The sequence below is a fragment of the Scleropages formosus genome, chromosome 1 (assembly GCF_900964775.1).
Source record: "Scleropages formosus chromosome 1, fSclFor1.1, whole genome shotgun sequence".
NCBI classification, from domain to species: domain Eukaryota; kingdom Metazoa; phylum Chordata; class Actinopteri; order Osteoglossiformes; family Osteoglossidae; genus Scleropages; species Scleropages formosus.
This window is the reverse complement of record NC_041806.1, coordinates 19,024,236-19,041,727: the sequence shown is the minus strand read 5'-3', so window position 1 is coordinate 19,041,727 and position 17,492 is coordinate 19,024,236. Positions and strand designations below refer to the sequence as shown.

The window sequence follows — 17,492 nt, the reverse complement described above, 5'->3', positions numbered from 1 at the left end:
CTTTCTAGACAAGCCTTGAGCAAATCTATGTCAGCTTCCCCATCAAGCTAGGTTTAATGTGGTCAGCAGAGTAAGGAGGCTGAAGATTAAGTCATTTTCAAATAAGGAGGAGAGGGTCAGTTGAAAATTCCTGCACCAGGAAACTCATTAATACATGGTAAAGTCAACCAAGCGGTCAGATATAATTACCTGAAGTTGTGAACCACTTTACTTAGTAAAAATGATTTACTGATTTAGTTGACACTTTGAAGAAAAGTTACTTGCAATGTTAAAGTACTTGTAATTATTTATCCATTTTTACAGCTGGGTAAGTAGTACTGGAACACCTACTTTGCTCAAGGGTACTACAGCTAGAGGTGAAGCTCAAACCCATGACCTTTGGGTCCAAAGGGAGCAGCTCTAGCCACAACACTACCAGCTACCCCTTTAAGAGTAGCACATTTGCAACAATTTATGTCATAGATTTTATATATAATATATATATATATGCATGTAATTATGTAATCACTAAATGTAATGTAGTCACCAAAGATAACTTGCGTTGTGACTCGGTTAATGTGGAGTCATTTTCAACGTTCCTGGCACCAAATTAAGATTCTGCCTTTTTGCCATCACTTGCAGGCACACTTCCACTAAAGTGACTTAACTTAGAAATAAATCGAGCCAAAGGTTCACTTATTTTGCAAGTGTCTTGTTCGAACTCCTTGAGCTCAGGGACAAAGGACAAAAAAGGAAGCTCGTCTGATCACCCCATCCCACAAAGCCTCGATAGTCCAAAATGCCTTATTAATGGAATTACTTGCTGGGAGAAGGAAACATCTACTATGACGATGAGCACAACAGGCACCACAACCTCGAGCCGCATCCCAGCGAGCAAAACACGCTGTAGCCTAAGATACATCAGTGGCCCACCCACACAGCTGGCTGCACAGGGCCTCATTACTATGCAGAAATGTCACATCCCCAAAGGCAGGCGCAACAATGACGAGCCAGACAAGCATTTTGGCACGCCCTTTCTTCCTTGATGCAGTCAGGTAATTTTGTGTAATTGCAATAAAGAGAGAGAGGGGCCTAGAAGGGGACAGCAGCTGTCTGGGGGTCTGCTGGGAAATCAGACACTGATGCATCTTGCAGTGTTTTCAGCCACTTTCACTGCAGAACAGGGCTTTGACATGAGCTTCGTAGACCTCACGTATGAAGTAAAATACAAGTAAAGCGTGTGCAAAACAAAGCACCCAGCTGTAATGAACAAAGGCTGCTGGTGCACTCTTGAGCTTAGAGTCAACAAACCAGCCCCCCCCCCCCCACCACTACCTAGTCATTAAGATCATTTACTTGGGTACAAAGGACTAAAAGCTGGTCTGTCTGAGTCACCATGCGGGTGGGGGTGGATCGGAATGAAGGGCTGGAATCACAACCTCAGCACCGAGACGGCTTCACCATCCACTGATCATTTGTACCAATGGACTGTATTCACTTTTTTATTATTCTTTATGGCATTGCCATTATTTCATCATATTCAAAGTTGTGCACCTTTCATTTTTCATCTCATTATACACATTTATGCATTTGTATTTCTCTTGTTTGCCTGCGCAAATTAATACACTGCACATAGTAGAAGGTTCTAGAAATGTCACCCCGTAACTGGTCCACAAGCAGCGGTACGACGCTATGAAGACCTTGCGTGATTTTTTTTTTCATGGGAACACGTTGGTAAGAAGTAACTTTAAAGGTATGTCGAAATAGCAGGACAGAGATGCACAGTCATGTACACCCAAAGTGTTTTGTGTGCAGCTCTTTCATGGTTACCCACATAAATTCTGGACTGAAACAATAAGTAAAATTTTAAGCTTGATTGTACCTTATCACTGCATCTCCAAAGAGCGAAAGATTATCTGAAAAAGATATTCCATTCCAACAGTACACATTTCTCCACACACACCCAAACAAAAACACCCCCTTCCACACGCACACACACAGTGATCGGGGAGCTGGGCAGCTGTGTGCGTCAGTGTGCCATCCTTACTCGTCCAACACAAATAACATCTAAATGCTCCTCCAGCACCACCTTGACCCGACTCAGCACACCAGTACACAGGAGAGACCCCATTTACCATAATAAAAAGAGTGCTTATCCTCAAGCAGTTCTTACTGGTACAAAATGCAATTAGCTAAAAAAAAAAAAAACACATGCATTCATTTGTTATTACTAAGAACTGCCTTACGTGGACTTCAGTTTCATAAACAAACAAACATGTACACACACATGCACATACCGTGGGCAGAAAATACCGAGAGCAGTGTTTGTGAGCCAGCACTCTGTATTTACCTACTCAGCTGTGGCTACGGCTACAGCAAAGGGGACAGACGGGGACAGAGAACAAGAGGCATAGTGACAGCACGGTAATGAGCCGCCGGCTAGGTCTGCAGCAAGTGGGATCTACCAACAATGAAGCAAGTGCCAGCTCGCATACTAATGAGACTGGGGCTGCGGTAGCGCGCATGCAGGGGACCGACGGCAGCCTACCTGGCGGTTAAGGGAACAGAGTGGTGTTGATCTTCGAGGGAGGTGCTTCAGTAAGGAAGGTGTACACTCAAAAAACCTAAACGAGTAAGAAGAGACGGACAGGTTGAGAGGATGGCCTTCTTCAGAGCTCTTCTTGAGAGGGAACACACATGTTCCCGCCAGCGGCACTCTGTCCTTTCCCTGGGTGACCGGAGCCGGCGCGACGCTTTCGTAGCAGACAGCAGGACGCTCCCAGACCCGAGCTCTCTGCCAGCTACCCGGCAGCTTGCGTCTAGCGAGAACGAAAGGGAGGGCTGCACGGGGTGTGTGCGTGTGTGTGTGTGTGTGTGTGTGTGTGTGTGTGTGCGTGTGCGTGTGTGCGCGTCTGTGTGTCTGTGTGTGCCTGTCTTTGGGGGGATTACAGGGGCCGGTAAACAAAAGTGAGCAAAGCAAACGAGGTCATTCTCTTTTGGAATGCTTTCAAGGAAAGGACACATGGGTAGCGTGACGGAGGAGGGAAGAGCCCTGTGGCACCAGGTCTGGGAAATTTCTAGAAGTCCTGGCTGCAGTCAAGATGTTAGAATAATAATAATAATAAAGACAAATCTTTCAATGCCATGAAACTAATTGACTTCACATGCACTCTTTTAGCAGTCAGCAACCCAAGGTTACTGCTTTAACATACCCTGGAGAACTGCACATTAACACCCCTGAAGACCCTTCCCATTGAACACAATGGTTACTTGCTTTCACCAGCAGGACAAAAAAAAAAAAAAAACACCCCACTCAATTTTGCTATAATGTATTGTTTCAATTATGCAATTTGGATATAACATGATTAACCAGGGACAATTTATATAACACCAACTTTTGTCATCTGGGAATAATGGATTGCGTTCCAAAGACTGAAACGTCAAACCTTTTCTTTGACCACGGTCAGCTAAAGTGATAACAGTGGGGGGGGAAGGCATTTGGGTGTTAGTGTGAAGACCATAAATAATACTAAAACACTGCAGTAAAATGCGTTTTTGATTAGTTTTGCCCTGTGCTTTCATTTAGTTTTGGTCATGTTATGAGTTTTCAGCAGTTCATGAATTTACTGTTCCCGTGCTCTTAACACCGTTTTTTTCCCTTGAAACTCTTATTTTTATTGGCATCATGCGATGTTTCACAGTAACACCAACATCGTGTTATAGTGGAAGAAACTGTATGTGAACACTGCTGCCCATGTGTGTGCAAGTCGCTGAACCAACAAAACTCTGCAGTAGAGTCTTCCACTGACTGGGTGCTTCAGCTCAGCGCTAAGTGGTTCAATTCCATACTGTTTTCTTACCCATAATGCACCGCACAGATGACCTCTACATAAGTCCAATGATTTTCACAGTGTGCGAAGCAACCATGAACAAAGGAGCGTGTAATAAATGCTTAAGTCCCAATTTTCTACAAAGCCTCGGAAATACATCAGCTCACAGGCACTGAGGCAATGCTGCTACAGTATGGGGCACCTGCGGGGGTGAAATCTGTTCAGTTCGTGCTTAAAGAGGGGATGTGACGGCCGCCTCGTGCTGAATAATTGCAGTGCTCGGCTCTTAATTAGTATGTCTGGCAGGCAGCAGCACGGTCAAGTCAAAAGTGCTTCCTTATCTCTGCACTTAAGTCTCGAGTCAGCATCTACTTTAAAGAACCTGGACTTCTCACCACTATAAGACTACTAAAACAAAGATTATGGTTAATATTGTAGCATTCAATTCAGTTCCATGGATTTTTTTTAATATTCCCAACTAAAGGCCTGGAGGTCTATGACCATGTTTTAGTGACATCCATCTTGATGGAGCAGGTGAACAGTGGAAACGGATGGTGTGGCAGGACAGATGATTATGGTCAGCAGGGGTGTCATAACTGCTAACATTCTTCTGTTGACTGGCAGCTGATAAAATTTTAAAAAGTACTGAAGTCTTTCTCCTCTGGAATTTTTCAGCTTTGCATTCTCAAAAAGGCATAGAAAAGCTTTGAACCGTGGAAGATGTTTTCTCTACGCAAAGTGTTCCCCAAAGAGATTTGCCTCTTCTGTGTGTGTTTTCTGAATAACATAGTAACTCAGTAATCATTTTGTTGAAACAAGTGCACAGTTCTAAAGAATATAGATTACTGTATTTTCAGTTTCTTGAAGCAAAATTGTGCATTGTCAAGTTTTCTTAGACTAATAACACATTTGTCTTCTTTCATGAGTTTGGCGAAGCCACTCGTAGAACACTGTGAGTAATTAATCATTGCATGTAGCTAATTATACGAACTAGACATTGTAAACCGCCTTGGAAAAAGGAAGGAAAATAATAATACCCAGCAGCCTGTGGCTTACTTTCTTTGTATTTATTTGATTAGTCTACTTGACAGTACCGACTTTTATTGAAAGGACATGTAGATTTTTTCATGAATTAAAACTGTGTATTCAAGTTTTTAATATTGCTTGTGCTGCCTAACATTAAAAAGCAACTCTGGAAGCAAAGTGTCTTCAGTACTTGGATATTATAACTAAACTGATATTAACTAAGTGAACTAATATGAACTGAAACTGATACAGTATTACTTTTCTAGTGTTGATCTGTCAATGCATCGATCATGCCGAAGGGGAAAGAGAAGCAAGAATTTCCCTTTATACAGTCCTTGCCTAGTAAATTTCATGGTTAGGGACCAGAACATTGCAACGGGCTGGAAATCTGCAATATACAGTCATTTTTGCCACGCCCATGCCACCGAGCCAACGCGGAACACCTGGGGTGCGGCACAGACTGATGCATATAAGGCAGCGTCAGAGCAGGGACTGACGCAGAACCTTGTTTAGCCTTGCTACTCTTGACCTCCTTGCTGTTGCTCATCTCCTTCCTGATCCCTGAGTCCTTTCCCAGTCCCTTACTCCTAATCCCTAGTCCTCCTACCTCCTTATGATCTTCGACCTCTTGCTTGTGCACCGACCTTGTCTTTTGGATTACCCCTTCAACGACGTTTGCGCCTCGGAGACCTTTTGCCTGTCCTGCGACGAAGCCTCGCGGATTTTCCTGAATAAAGCACTTATTCCGCTCCGCACCTGGGTCCGCCACTTCCTTCCGGGACCAGCCATGAGGATAAATTACACATTGCACATTGAACATGGCACCAGAGTCGCAAAATGAATTGATATATATAATATATATATTATCGACCACTCCAATTAAAAGGGACAGGTGCACTCAAGTTCAAGTTCAACTTGTTTTTATTGTCATTCCTCTATATAGCTTGTATACAGTGGAATGAAATGTTGTTTCTATGGAGACCATGGTGCAACACAGAACAGGAGTACAGGACAATAAATACACAGGACTAAAGAAAAAAGGGCAGTACTGAAGGTAAGTAGTAGCACTCGTAGTATTTAATGGATTGATGAACCGACAAAAGACAGGAGTTGTTATGCTACAAAGCTTGGACTGCTGTTGATGCAGTTGCTGCTGAAAGTACCTGTTTTGTGTCTTTCTTTCATTTGTCCTTTTTGATGTTTTTAACTAAACACCCTGCATCACCTCCCATCTGGTCACTATCCAGTTTACGCTGCTAGACATACTACTTACAATGGGTCACTCATCCATACATCAGCAGAACACACTCTCTCTGTCACTCACACACTACGGGTGAACCTGAACAGCAGGAAACCCATGCAGAAACAGGGAAAACATGTCAACTCCACACAGACTGAGCGGGGATCAAACCCATGTTCTTTCGTACCACCCAGGTACTGTGAGACAGCAACACTACTCGCTGTTGCCCATGTTGCAGGACGTACACAATGCATGTTAGCCTGAATTATAATAATACAATGTAAAATTAAATGATAGATATCTGTATATCTTTACTTCACAATTAATTTCAGTATATTCTGAGAACCTCCAACTGAAAATACAGAAAAACTGGAAAGCCTTATCTTCTTTATTTAAAGATGGAGGGGGGCGTGGTGGCACACTGGTAGGCCTGGGGTTCGAGTCCTGCTTGGGGTGGTCTGTGGCAGACTGGCATCCCGTCCTGGGTGTGTCCCCTCCCCCTTCAGCCTTGCGCCCTGTGTTGCCAGGTTAGGCTCTGGCTTGCCGTGACCCCGCTTGGGACAAGCAGCTTCAGCAAATGTGTGTGTGTGTGTGTGTGTGTGTGTGTGTGTGTATGTGATTTAAAGATGGCCATTCATTATCATGCATGTTTGAAGTCATTATTTGCGAAATAACAAAAAGTGCTATTTATTCATGATACGCCCACCAGCAATGCACCTGCACAAGCTACATTGCCCGTAAAGAAATCAAAAATTTTGGTTAGTTTTTTAAGTTCTGTCACAGACTTGAGCGTTAATGAAAACGTACTTGTGAGCGTGGTCCCTCAGGTGACCATTGGTGAACATGGTTCTGAAATGGCACAGCTGTAAAAGTCCCCTGCTGCTGAACAAATATGATGTTAAGTGGGCAATGACTGTGCTATACTTCAATTACTTTGTCAATATAAGAGCACAAACACACAGCTTGCCCAAGACCTCTGCCTTTCATCGTGGCAAAAAAAAAAAAATTAAAACATTTTGCTCAGTATTTTCCAGTTCTCTAGTCACTCAAACTTTTTTTAAGAATCTCTGATTTTGAATGCTTAGAGGAAGAAAAGCATCTGAAACCCTGTTCTCTAGTTAATGCATAATACTTTTCTTAACCATGGCTTTCAAGCCTTTTATGAACATAAAGAAGACAGCATTATAATTACAGAATTCAGTGAAAAGAAAAAAAAAAAAAAGAATAAAGCTTTTTCCAAGGATAAACTACACAACAGTAGGCCCTCCACTGACTTTTTTAATATCTCTGGATTTTCCACATGGTCAGAGCAATGTGACATTTTAAATACTGACACCTCAGTTATGCTGTGTTTATTTAATGGAACTGACCTCTAAGGGCTGATGACAGTCCAAATGTGTTAGATTGGGCAGACTTTCTATGCAGCACGTTTACAGTTGATTTCGTGTCACAAGCACACCCTGGGTCATTAGTCTAATGCAGAAAGAAGTTCAAAAGAAGAGTCTTGCATCCAAAGCAAAGTGCATACCTTACAATTTCACTGTTTTGGTCAATAGTTCAGTGAATATCTCACCGATAAACAACGCCAAGTAAGAGCCACAACAGCTCTAAAATGACAGTAACTTTATTATGTCAAGAGGCAGCTGTCCATGCCAATAGAATGCAATCTGTAGGAAAGAATTTGCTGCTGTTATGACAGAAAAAGTTGTCCCTTCTCTGTTTGTCTGTCTTCCAAACATATTAAATTGTCTCTCTTGGTACATTTGCTGCCTTACTATTCCATTTGATCTATTCTCTATTATCTATCGATATATTTATCTGTTGATATAAAACGTGTGTTTTCTGTTGATAAAAAGGCAGAAAATATACACACACGCACACATTGTCTGAACCGCTTGTCCCATACGGGGTCGCGGGGAACCGGAGCCTACCCGGCAACACAGGGCGTAAGGCCGGAGGGGGAGGGGACACACCCAGGACGGGATGCCAGTCCATCGCAAGGCACCCCAAGCGGGACTCGAACCCCAGACCCACCGGAAAGCAGGACTGTGGTCCAACCCGGCAGAAAATATACGTATCCCTTAACTATGTGATTATTCAAATTTGTATACACAAAAGTTCTCTTCACATGACCACCTAACTAAATAATGGGCTCAGACACAAAAACATACATGACTGATTCCACAGAAAACACCCACTTACTCAAAGATCACACTTCCATTATGTTCTTGATAAAGAGTAAGACTAAGACACACACACACACACATTGATCATTGACCGAAACTGCTTGTCCCAAGCGGGGTTGCAGCGAACCGGAGCCTAACCTGGGAATGCAGGGCGTAGAGCTGATGGGGGAGGAGACATACCCAGGATGGAGTGCCGGTCCGTCGCAAGGCACCCCAAGTGGGACTCAAACCCCAGACCCACCAGAAAGCAGGCACAGGCCAAACCTGCTATGCCACTGCACCCCCAGCAAAGGGTAAGACTGCATACTTTTTCTCTGTTGCTTTATGAAACATTGCCACTTTCACTCTGTTAATTGTCTTCAGCAAAGACATCAGTTAATACAAGCAAGAAAACACATATCTGAGCACCTCTTATTGTTTCCTTTCAAAAGGTGTCGTGTCGGTGGTCATGGAAATGTCTGCCAAGTTAGGAGTTTTCTTTCAACGGCTCCGCTTCAAACGCAGATGGTGTGTTCCTAGCTTTATAGCAGCATCAGCGGTTCCCCGATTCCGCCGACCCAGAACACGCTGACAGGGAGTCTGTGCTGAATTCTCTTCACGTTGTCACACTACAGCAGCATCAGCGTAAAGGGCTGTCGAACTAGAACCACAGTGCTACCCAGTGTTGCCTGGTGAAGTGTTTGATGACAGCGATGAGGTCTTGACAAGGTCATGGCAGCTTTTTAAAAATGAAGCAGCATATACAGCACCAGAAACACACATGCTGGCAGCCCCATGTCCAATCACAGCTCCACTGTAAAACGTAGACAAAAAATGCTTTACGGCATGTCTTTGGACTGTGGGAACAAAACCATTTTTCTCTTCAAACTGAACAACTGATGTGACGATACATTGTAGAACACACGCATATTTATATATAAGCACGTAAATCCATTCCAATGTGACCTGTGTTGGGGGGTGCGGTGGTGCAGTGGGTTGGACTGGGTCCTGCTCTCCTGTTGGTCTGGGGTTCAAGGCCCACTTGGGGCGCCTTGTGGCTGACTGGCGACCCGTCCTGGGTGTGTCCCTTACACCCTGTGTTGCCGGGTTAGGCTCCAGCTCCCCGCGACCCCATATGGGACAAGTGGTTCAGATAATGTGTGTGTGTCCTGTGTAAATGGTAAAACTGTAAGGTTTTTGATTTTTTTGAACATTAAATAACCAACCGGGGAGTGTGGTGATGCAGTGGGTTTGGCCAGGGCCTGCTTTGTGGTGGGTCTGGGGTTCAAGTCCTGCTTGGAGTGCCTTGCGGTGGGCTGGCGTCCCATCCGGGGTGTGTCCTCCCTCTTCAGCCTTGCACCCTGTGTTGCTGGGTTAGGCTCCAGTTTGCCGCAACCTCGCTTAAGACGTGTGTGTGTGTGTGTGTGTGTGTGTGTGTGTGTGTGTGTGTGTGTGTGAATAACCAACAGTTTTCTCAGCAATGGACTGTGTATAACTGGTGATAAATATTACAGACAACTCCCATCTCAAAACTCCTCTCCTGAAAGTAACATGATTTTACATCTACTTAGCTCAGTTAAGGTCCATTCACAGGTTATCTAAAAGCAAAATACACCGCATGTTACACCAAAAAGCAGGAAAAATGGGACAGCTGATAGTATAGAGGACAGAGCTACTGTCTTCTGATCCAAATGTTGCTGGGCTGAATCTCACCTACAGCTGTCATATACTTGAGCAAGGTTCTTCCCGGAATTGCTCCAGTAAAGGTTACCCTGCTGAATAAATGGGTCAACAGTCATAAATAGCTTAACATTGCAAGCTGCTTTGGAGAAACATCAGCAAAATAAATACATGCAAAACTCTCACAACCAGGACAGAGTATATTACCAGCTTTTTCCCAAAAGGCAAAGTTATATCACTGTTGTACTTAACAGAACTGGAGTTATTCATAATTTTTAAGAAATCATACACAAACTTTACACGCACATTGGCTGAAACCGCTCATACCAAACAGGGTCACGTCGCTAGCCTGGAAGGGGAGGGGACACACCCAGGACGGGACGCCAGTTCGTCACAAGGCACCCCAAGCGGGACTCAAACCTCAGACCCGCCAGAGAGCAGGACCCGGCCAAGCCCGCTGCGTCACTGCACCCCCACTACACAAACTTTATTGCTGTCTAATTTATTTGGTGATCCCATGATCTTGTAATGACTATACCTTTTCTTTCTCAATATTTACATCCAGGAATGTTTAGAAGTATGTATGCAATTCCGAAAGGTCTGTGGAATTCTCTGTAAAAACCATAACTTTAAGATAAATATTTACCTTAAAATATATACATGGGGGGGGGTGCGGTGGCGCAGTGGGTTGGACCACAGTCCTGCTCTCCGGTGGGTCTGGGGTTCGAGTCTTGCTTGGGGTGCCTTGCGACGGACTGGTGTCCCGTCCTGGGTGTGTCCCCTCCCCCTCCGGCCTTACGCCCTGTGCTGCCGGGTAGGCTCCGGTTCCCCGCGACCCCATATGGGACACGCGGTTCTGAAAATGTGTGTGTGTGTGTATATACATGGGGGGCGCGGTGGCGCAGTGGATTGGACTGGGTCCTGCTCTCTGGTGAGTCTGGGGTTCGAGTCCTGCTTGGGGTGCCTTGCGACAGACTGGCGCCCTGTCCTGGGTGTGTCCCCTCCCCCTTCAGCCATACGCCCTGTGTTGCCAGGTTAGGCTCTGGCTCCCTGCGACACCGAATGGGACAAGCGGTTCAGAAAATGTGTGTGTATGTATACATCAGTGTTTATATCTAGTTCATTTTTCAGTTCGTACAGAATGGCTTGCTGTCTCTTAATGCATGGAGACTGGGCAGTCATGGAGAGGGGTGGGTAGTGCACCAAGGGGCTACAAAAGCTTTGTTTCCATGGCCACATGGAGTGAGTCAGTCTCCATGGTTACCAACCACATGCTTCTCAAACTGGAACACAGAGGCCCTGAACAGACAGAAACAAAATGAAAATAAAAACTGCTCTATGTGTATCCACAACAGTCTCCTGGGTTGCATTTTATGCTTTTTTGTTTTGCCAGAATCAATGGCTGAAGGCAAAACAAGGACCTACTAGAATTTCCAGGGGCATATATGTATTTACACGTATGCAGCCATGAGACAAACAAGCTGGAAATGTTTAATTCTCGTAAAAACTGACTGACTGTCTATAGCTATTTCCCCAGCTAGCAACAGGAGCAGATTTTGTATGCTGCATACATAACACTGTATATCCATCGACCAATCGATCCATCCATATTAGCTATTTTCTTAACATTAGCTTGTGTATCTATGAATTTATTATATAATTTATAATATGGCAATTTTATTTTGAATACATCTTACTAAGATTAAGATAATATTATAATCAATATTATTTTCTCTTATCTAACTTTTAAAAAAAAATACTCCATGCCAACAATCTATCATTAAACCATGTAATGTGTGCTGGTTATGTGGCAGGATTACACTAACTGGCTATACTTGGAGAATTACCTATCTGATCTGCATCTCTCCTTCTGTCATTGAAATGCACTTTTGTTTTCTCTGAGCTTTCTATGGCTTTATAGAAAATTGTCTGCTAAATTAATAAATGTGAATGCAAATGTTATACTCAAATTAAATGTAAGAGCCAGCGCAGCATAAACAATCAGCCCTTGAGACTTCTCAAGAATTTACAAGGCACAGATGGCGGCTAAACAATCATAGGCGTTTTTTACTCATCTATTTCCAGTGTATCCTAGGAACCCCACAAGAAGCAAGGCTGCACTTAATTTACTATATGTTCTAACTCTATGTTGATAACCTATGTTTTATCTTATGTATTCATTGTTCTTGTATGCCATTAATACATACACCAAAAGGATAATTTTGAGAAAAGAGACTGCTAAATTCAATCCAATTTATTTTTATAAAGCGCTCTTCTCACTCAATGACACAGAGTGCTTGAAAACAGGCATAGGGTGAAGAAACAAATACATCAGGCAAGGAAACAAAGAAGACAGTTGACTACAGACTAGCGTAATACATTAGCACTCCTTTTATAAAGCTATAAGCATGCCCACTGGTCACTGAGGAAAAGCACAAAAAAGTCCCAAATGAAAGTCGAAGGAGAAAAAAGACCTCCGGGGGTTCAAGTGCCAATGTGATTTGTAGTGGTGTATGGAGTTAACTTTTTTGTTTCATCTTATTGCAACTACAGCTGCTGATATGCAGGGACCCTTCAGAGCGTCAGCAATGTACCACAAACATTCTTCACGCAAAGCATACAGTACACTGTGTCATCTTAAGTGATGTCACCCTGGCTAGAAAGCACTGAAAGAAAGCTGATGGATGGCTTGGCTCGCAGTGGTCAAAGTGTAAGCTGTATGCATACAAGATGGATCACAGTATTGATTATCCTCTAGAGTGCCACTGCATTCTCTCTCATTTGGTTTAGCTTTCAAATTCTACCTACGGCAACACGCTGCACTGGGAAAGATGACAGCTAACGCAAAAACAAAAAACCAGGTGGCATACAGAGTATTAATGGCTTAAGTAAAGGCATAATCATCTGATGGATAACAACACATGATACAATTACTCGTTTGTAGTGTTTACTTGTTTTGTATTGTGCTCTTGTGCTTTGTTTTCTATTTTTTATCATAAAGTACACACGTGGGAAGTTTCCGGTTCGTAGCTACATTAAAAGAATACAACATCAGTGTCTTAGGACATTAGATATTTATGACAACCACTAGTATTACTACCACTGCTACTGAACAGATGTCTGCAGAAATCCATTGTATAGTTTTAACGTAAGTGAAAAATAAATGGTCACTGACTCTGTGTAACACAGCTGCTGCTCAAGGGACTAGGTATATTTCATTTGCTGCTGAATGCATCCTACGTTCACCGCAATGAATCTCTAAAGAACCATCATGCACAACGCCTTGAACAGCTTGTCACGATGCTCTCCGCAAACATGGAACGTGGCCTATAATTTCAAGATGGGTAATATTTACTGTAGGAGGCTTTACTCCTTCTTGCAGGCCAGAGTATGCAGCCATGCCACAGGTATGGTTTCCTGGTGTTTGATGAGGAAGACGGTCGAGCAGCTGGAAGCAGCTGGTAGCAAGCATACACGTGAGCTGAATAAACATGGCAACTGCAAACAGATGCAAACAGGCAATTAAAAAACCCAGTGAATGAGTGGGATTTGCAATGTCAGTGACAATGGCATTGCTCTTCTAACATTACAAGAGCAATGCCATGTAATGACCGTGAACAACGTTTATGTATTTGAAGACACTGGTTCTTATAAACAAATTTGGATAAGGTACAGTAAAGGTAAACAACATCAGTTTACCTGTGTTGAAGAGCTCAAGCGGCTGGGCACCGAATCTTCAAAACTGCTTTAACAGGGCCTGACTTAAAGAAGCTGAGGTCAGGAATCAACATCCCTAAGTGAAGATGCCTTGAAATCTAACAAATTTTTGTTTTGAATTCAAATTACATGACTAGGGCTGAACACATAATGAATTCCACTGGTATTTTACTGCATTAACAATGCATCATAAAAATCCTCAGGAACATTGCCCAGGCTAGCTTCAGCTGTTCTTCCTAGAAATTAGCTGTTGCAAGGCATGAATCTGCAGCCGTTTCTCTGTTTGTTTACTTGTTTTACAACAACAGGTCCATTACGTAATCGCTGAAGGAACAAAACAACGTTGTGTAACTGCAGGTGTGGGAAGAACAGCGGGAGGGTGGGGTTATTTTCTAAGTCCACCTGAGTCAGCAGTGTTAAGATCAAAGTTGGGTCAGGGATGATGCAGGAAGGAAGCACATACTGATGGCATCAGAGGAGTCTACAGGATCAACAGCAGTGCTGAGATGCAGGTGCTGGTGCTGTCACCAACCTCTGGATGAAGGTTTGGAGACAGAATTGATTAGATGAGAGGGAGTCAGCGACGTAACAAGGATCCTCAACACTGATAATACTGTTATCATATTCCAGACACCACTTTGTCATTCAATCAGGCAGATTCACAGGGGGGTTGGATAGCTATGGTTGATCTTTTGAAATGAGTAACTGAGAAAAATAATGTAAGTATATTAATTAGAAATATTGAATTATTAATTGAAAATTGAAAAATTAATCCAGAATTGAAAAATGAATTAAAAATAATACAAAAATGTCCTAATGTAACGCACAAATTGTATTTCTCTGAGATGTACGTCGCTTTCGAGAGAAGCGTCTGCTAAATGAATAAATGTAAATGTAAAAAAAGACAAAAAAAATAGTATAAAACTACATTATCTTCTCTCTCCAAATGAAAATTTAAGAAATACCGAATGCTGTCAATGCATCACCTCATCAGAGCATACTGTACACAAAAATGGCAATGCTATCATTTCATTACCAGCTTCTAATTTCCAAGAGCTGCCAACTTTTTTATTTCCTGACCAACACGTTTATTAACTCAAACACCCATGGCAGCATCATCTACTTAAGAGGGGTAAAGCAGCGTTTTATATATTATTATAAATAATTATTTATTAATTTAGCTGTCACTAAGTGGGTGGCAGAGTGACACACTAGGAAGCTCTGGTTGGTTTTAGGGATTTTATTGCAGCGTATCTAGCACTGGACAAAGGCATCAGTTGGATACTAGTTAAAAAAACAAGCACAAGGCGGTGGATCTGCTACCTGCTGGCCTACATCAAAAAAAAAATCACTTTACTATATCCTAAAATGTTCATTTTGCAGACTTCACTTTAGTTCATACTTGAGGACTCCATACACATGAAATCATATTACTCTCATATCCCTGACACATATAAGGTCCTGACTGTAATGGTTAACCCAAACCCTTCCCCCACCAATCCACGGTCCCAATGCTCTGCCATGGAGGCACAGAGACCCTAAGGAAGAAAGTGGAATTTCTGTATGTAACCCTCAGAACTTTTCAGCTTGTGCATTATTCCACACAATGCAATATATCCTACAATAAACAAGCAGTTACGTAGGTAAAGTTTTTTTGCGGTTCAAGAACGAACAGACAATTAACAGGAATACGTAGTGACGTAAATGAAAAGATGCATGAGGTTAATGAGATTCCCACCTCATTAAGAAAAAACACATGTTGCACAGGGCTGAGAAAGATGGTTAAGCCTACTGTAGAAGAATCCATTAACCATGTATGTGGCAACACAGGGATGATGCCTATATTATGCAGTACTGATAAACAACACTGTGTTGTACTTCATGCATACCAGTAGTTTACATTTAAATTTTTTCATTTAGCAGACGTTTTTCTCCAAAGCAACGTACATCTCGGAAAATACAACATGTGCATTACCTTAGCAGAAAGAGACATACCTGCAGATGTGTGATTAAGCACAATTAGTTTCCTTCACCATATGCACCGATGTTCATCACACAAGTAGCTGCGTAAAACTTTACCAGAATATCGACGATTCCCAATCACCTTCCTAGTAGGTTTTTTGTTTTGAGATACATTTATGTTACATTGCAGGAGTGGCTCTGTAAAGGACTGATCCAAGCATGATCATGAACATTTATACCATACAGGCATAAACATTTATACCTTACACGAACTTAAGAGATCATGGGCAAAGTGAGTCCGTTAGAGATGAGTTTTCAGACCCTTTTTAAACGTGGACAAAGATTCAGCAGTTCTAAGTTGGGGGGGTCATTCCACTACAATGGAGCCAGAACTGAGAACCTCCGCGCTTTACCTTTCATGAGTGGGACCACCAAGCGGGTATATGTGGAAGAGCGTAGCAGTCTGGTTGGGGTGTAGCGAATGACCAAGTCTTGTAAATAGCTGGGAGTAGTTCTGTTGATGCATTTGTAGGCCATAACCAGGGTCTTGAATTTGATCCAAGCAGCTATGGGAAGCCAGTGCAGAGAAATGAATAGGGGAGATACATGGGAACGCTTCGGCAAGTTAAACACTACTCGGGGAATGGCAGCGTTCTGTATCAGCTGTACAGGTCTTATGGCAGTAGCAGGAAGGACAGACAGGATGTCACCATAGCCTGGACAAGTAGTTGAGCTGAGTCGGTTGTGAGGTAAGGGACGGATCCAGTGGATGTTATGCAGGATGTATCTACAGGTCCAGGTTGTGGCTTCGATGTGCTGAGAGAAAGATGGACTTGAGTCAATCATCACTCCCAGACTCTTACCCGAGGTGGTAGGCAAAATGAGTGAGTTGTCCAGTCTGATTGAGAGATTGTGACAGGAAAACAGGCCAGCTTGGAGGTAAAGGATCTCTGTTTTGGAGAGGCTGAGTTATAAGTGATGATCAGACATCCATGCAACAAACAGGCAGCAATGCGCACGGAAATGTCTGATACTCCAGGTGGTACTAGTATACCAGTATTATTATCATAGGAGGGCAATTTCACGTAACAAATTAACCCCGTTAAGTGAGGAGTGGGCGCAGCTGATCCCGTTACGTACGAAGTGTGATCGCATTAGTAAACGGGAGATAAAAATCAAGATCGACAGCACCAAGAGTTTCGAAACGTTTGATACAAGCGGTGATGCCACCGTACAGAATGACATTTTCCACGGTGGACGTAAAATGTCCGCATAACATAAATGCCAATAATTGCTTTTTGTTTAAAAAGTAGCTAATTATGCACGCATATACACACACATATATACAGTTATATATACATACATATAATCTGTTGTAACAGCTTTACTTGTGTAACATATTGTATATGTTAATCATATAGGACCCTGCAACGGGAGGTGACTGTGTACCACGGAAAGCAGGAGCAGCTTGTCAGATGCAGATGGTGAATGTGGTCCCTCTTCTCACCAAATCATTGTCCTATCCACCCACTACACTGCCCGGTGCTAGAAATTTGCATAACTGTGTGGACCGAGGGAAGCTGCCGCTGAATTCACTTTCAGAGTTACACAGCTAGTTTTACCACTTCCACTGTCAAAACAACAAATATGTAAACCTCTTACACATCCATTCTTCTGCTGCTACAAACATATCGCATTTATCATAACCTAGTATGCTTCAAACAAACTTGCCCCGTCATCAACTTCCTTTGAGTCATACAGTACATAAAGCCAACACATTACATCTATTTTTTCCTGACATTCATTTATTTAGCTGATACATTCATCCGAAGCAACTTAGAATGTTAAGCTATTCACACTTATTTACCTATTTATACAAAAGGGAAAATTTTC

General features: G+C 42.8%; 1 protein-coding gene across 3 annotated transcripts in view; it reads right to left on the bottom strand.

The window, feature by feature from the left end:
• Nucleotides 1–17,492, bottom strand: part of LOC108922326 (microtubule-associated protein 2-like) — a 72,312-nt gene that overhangs the window by 50,211 nt on the left and 4,609 nt on the right. For 2 of the 3 annotated variants that reach the window (XM_029255944.1, XM_018732400.2), the window contains exon 2: nt 2,528–2,603. The exons of the other annotated variant lie outside the window; for it this stretch is intronic. The gene's annotated coding sequence lies outside the window, so the exon portion shown is untranslated. The remainder of the gene's footprint in view (nt 1–2,527; nt 2,604–17,492) is intronic. 3 annotated transcript variants of the gene reach the window in all.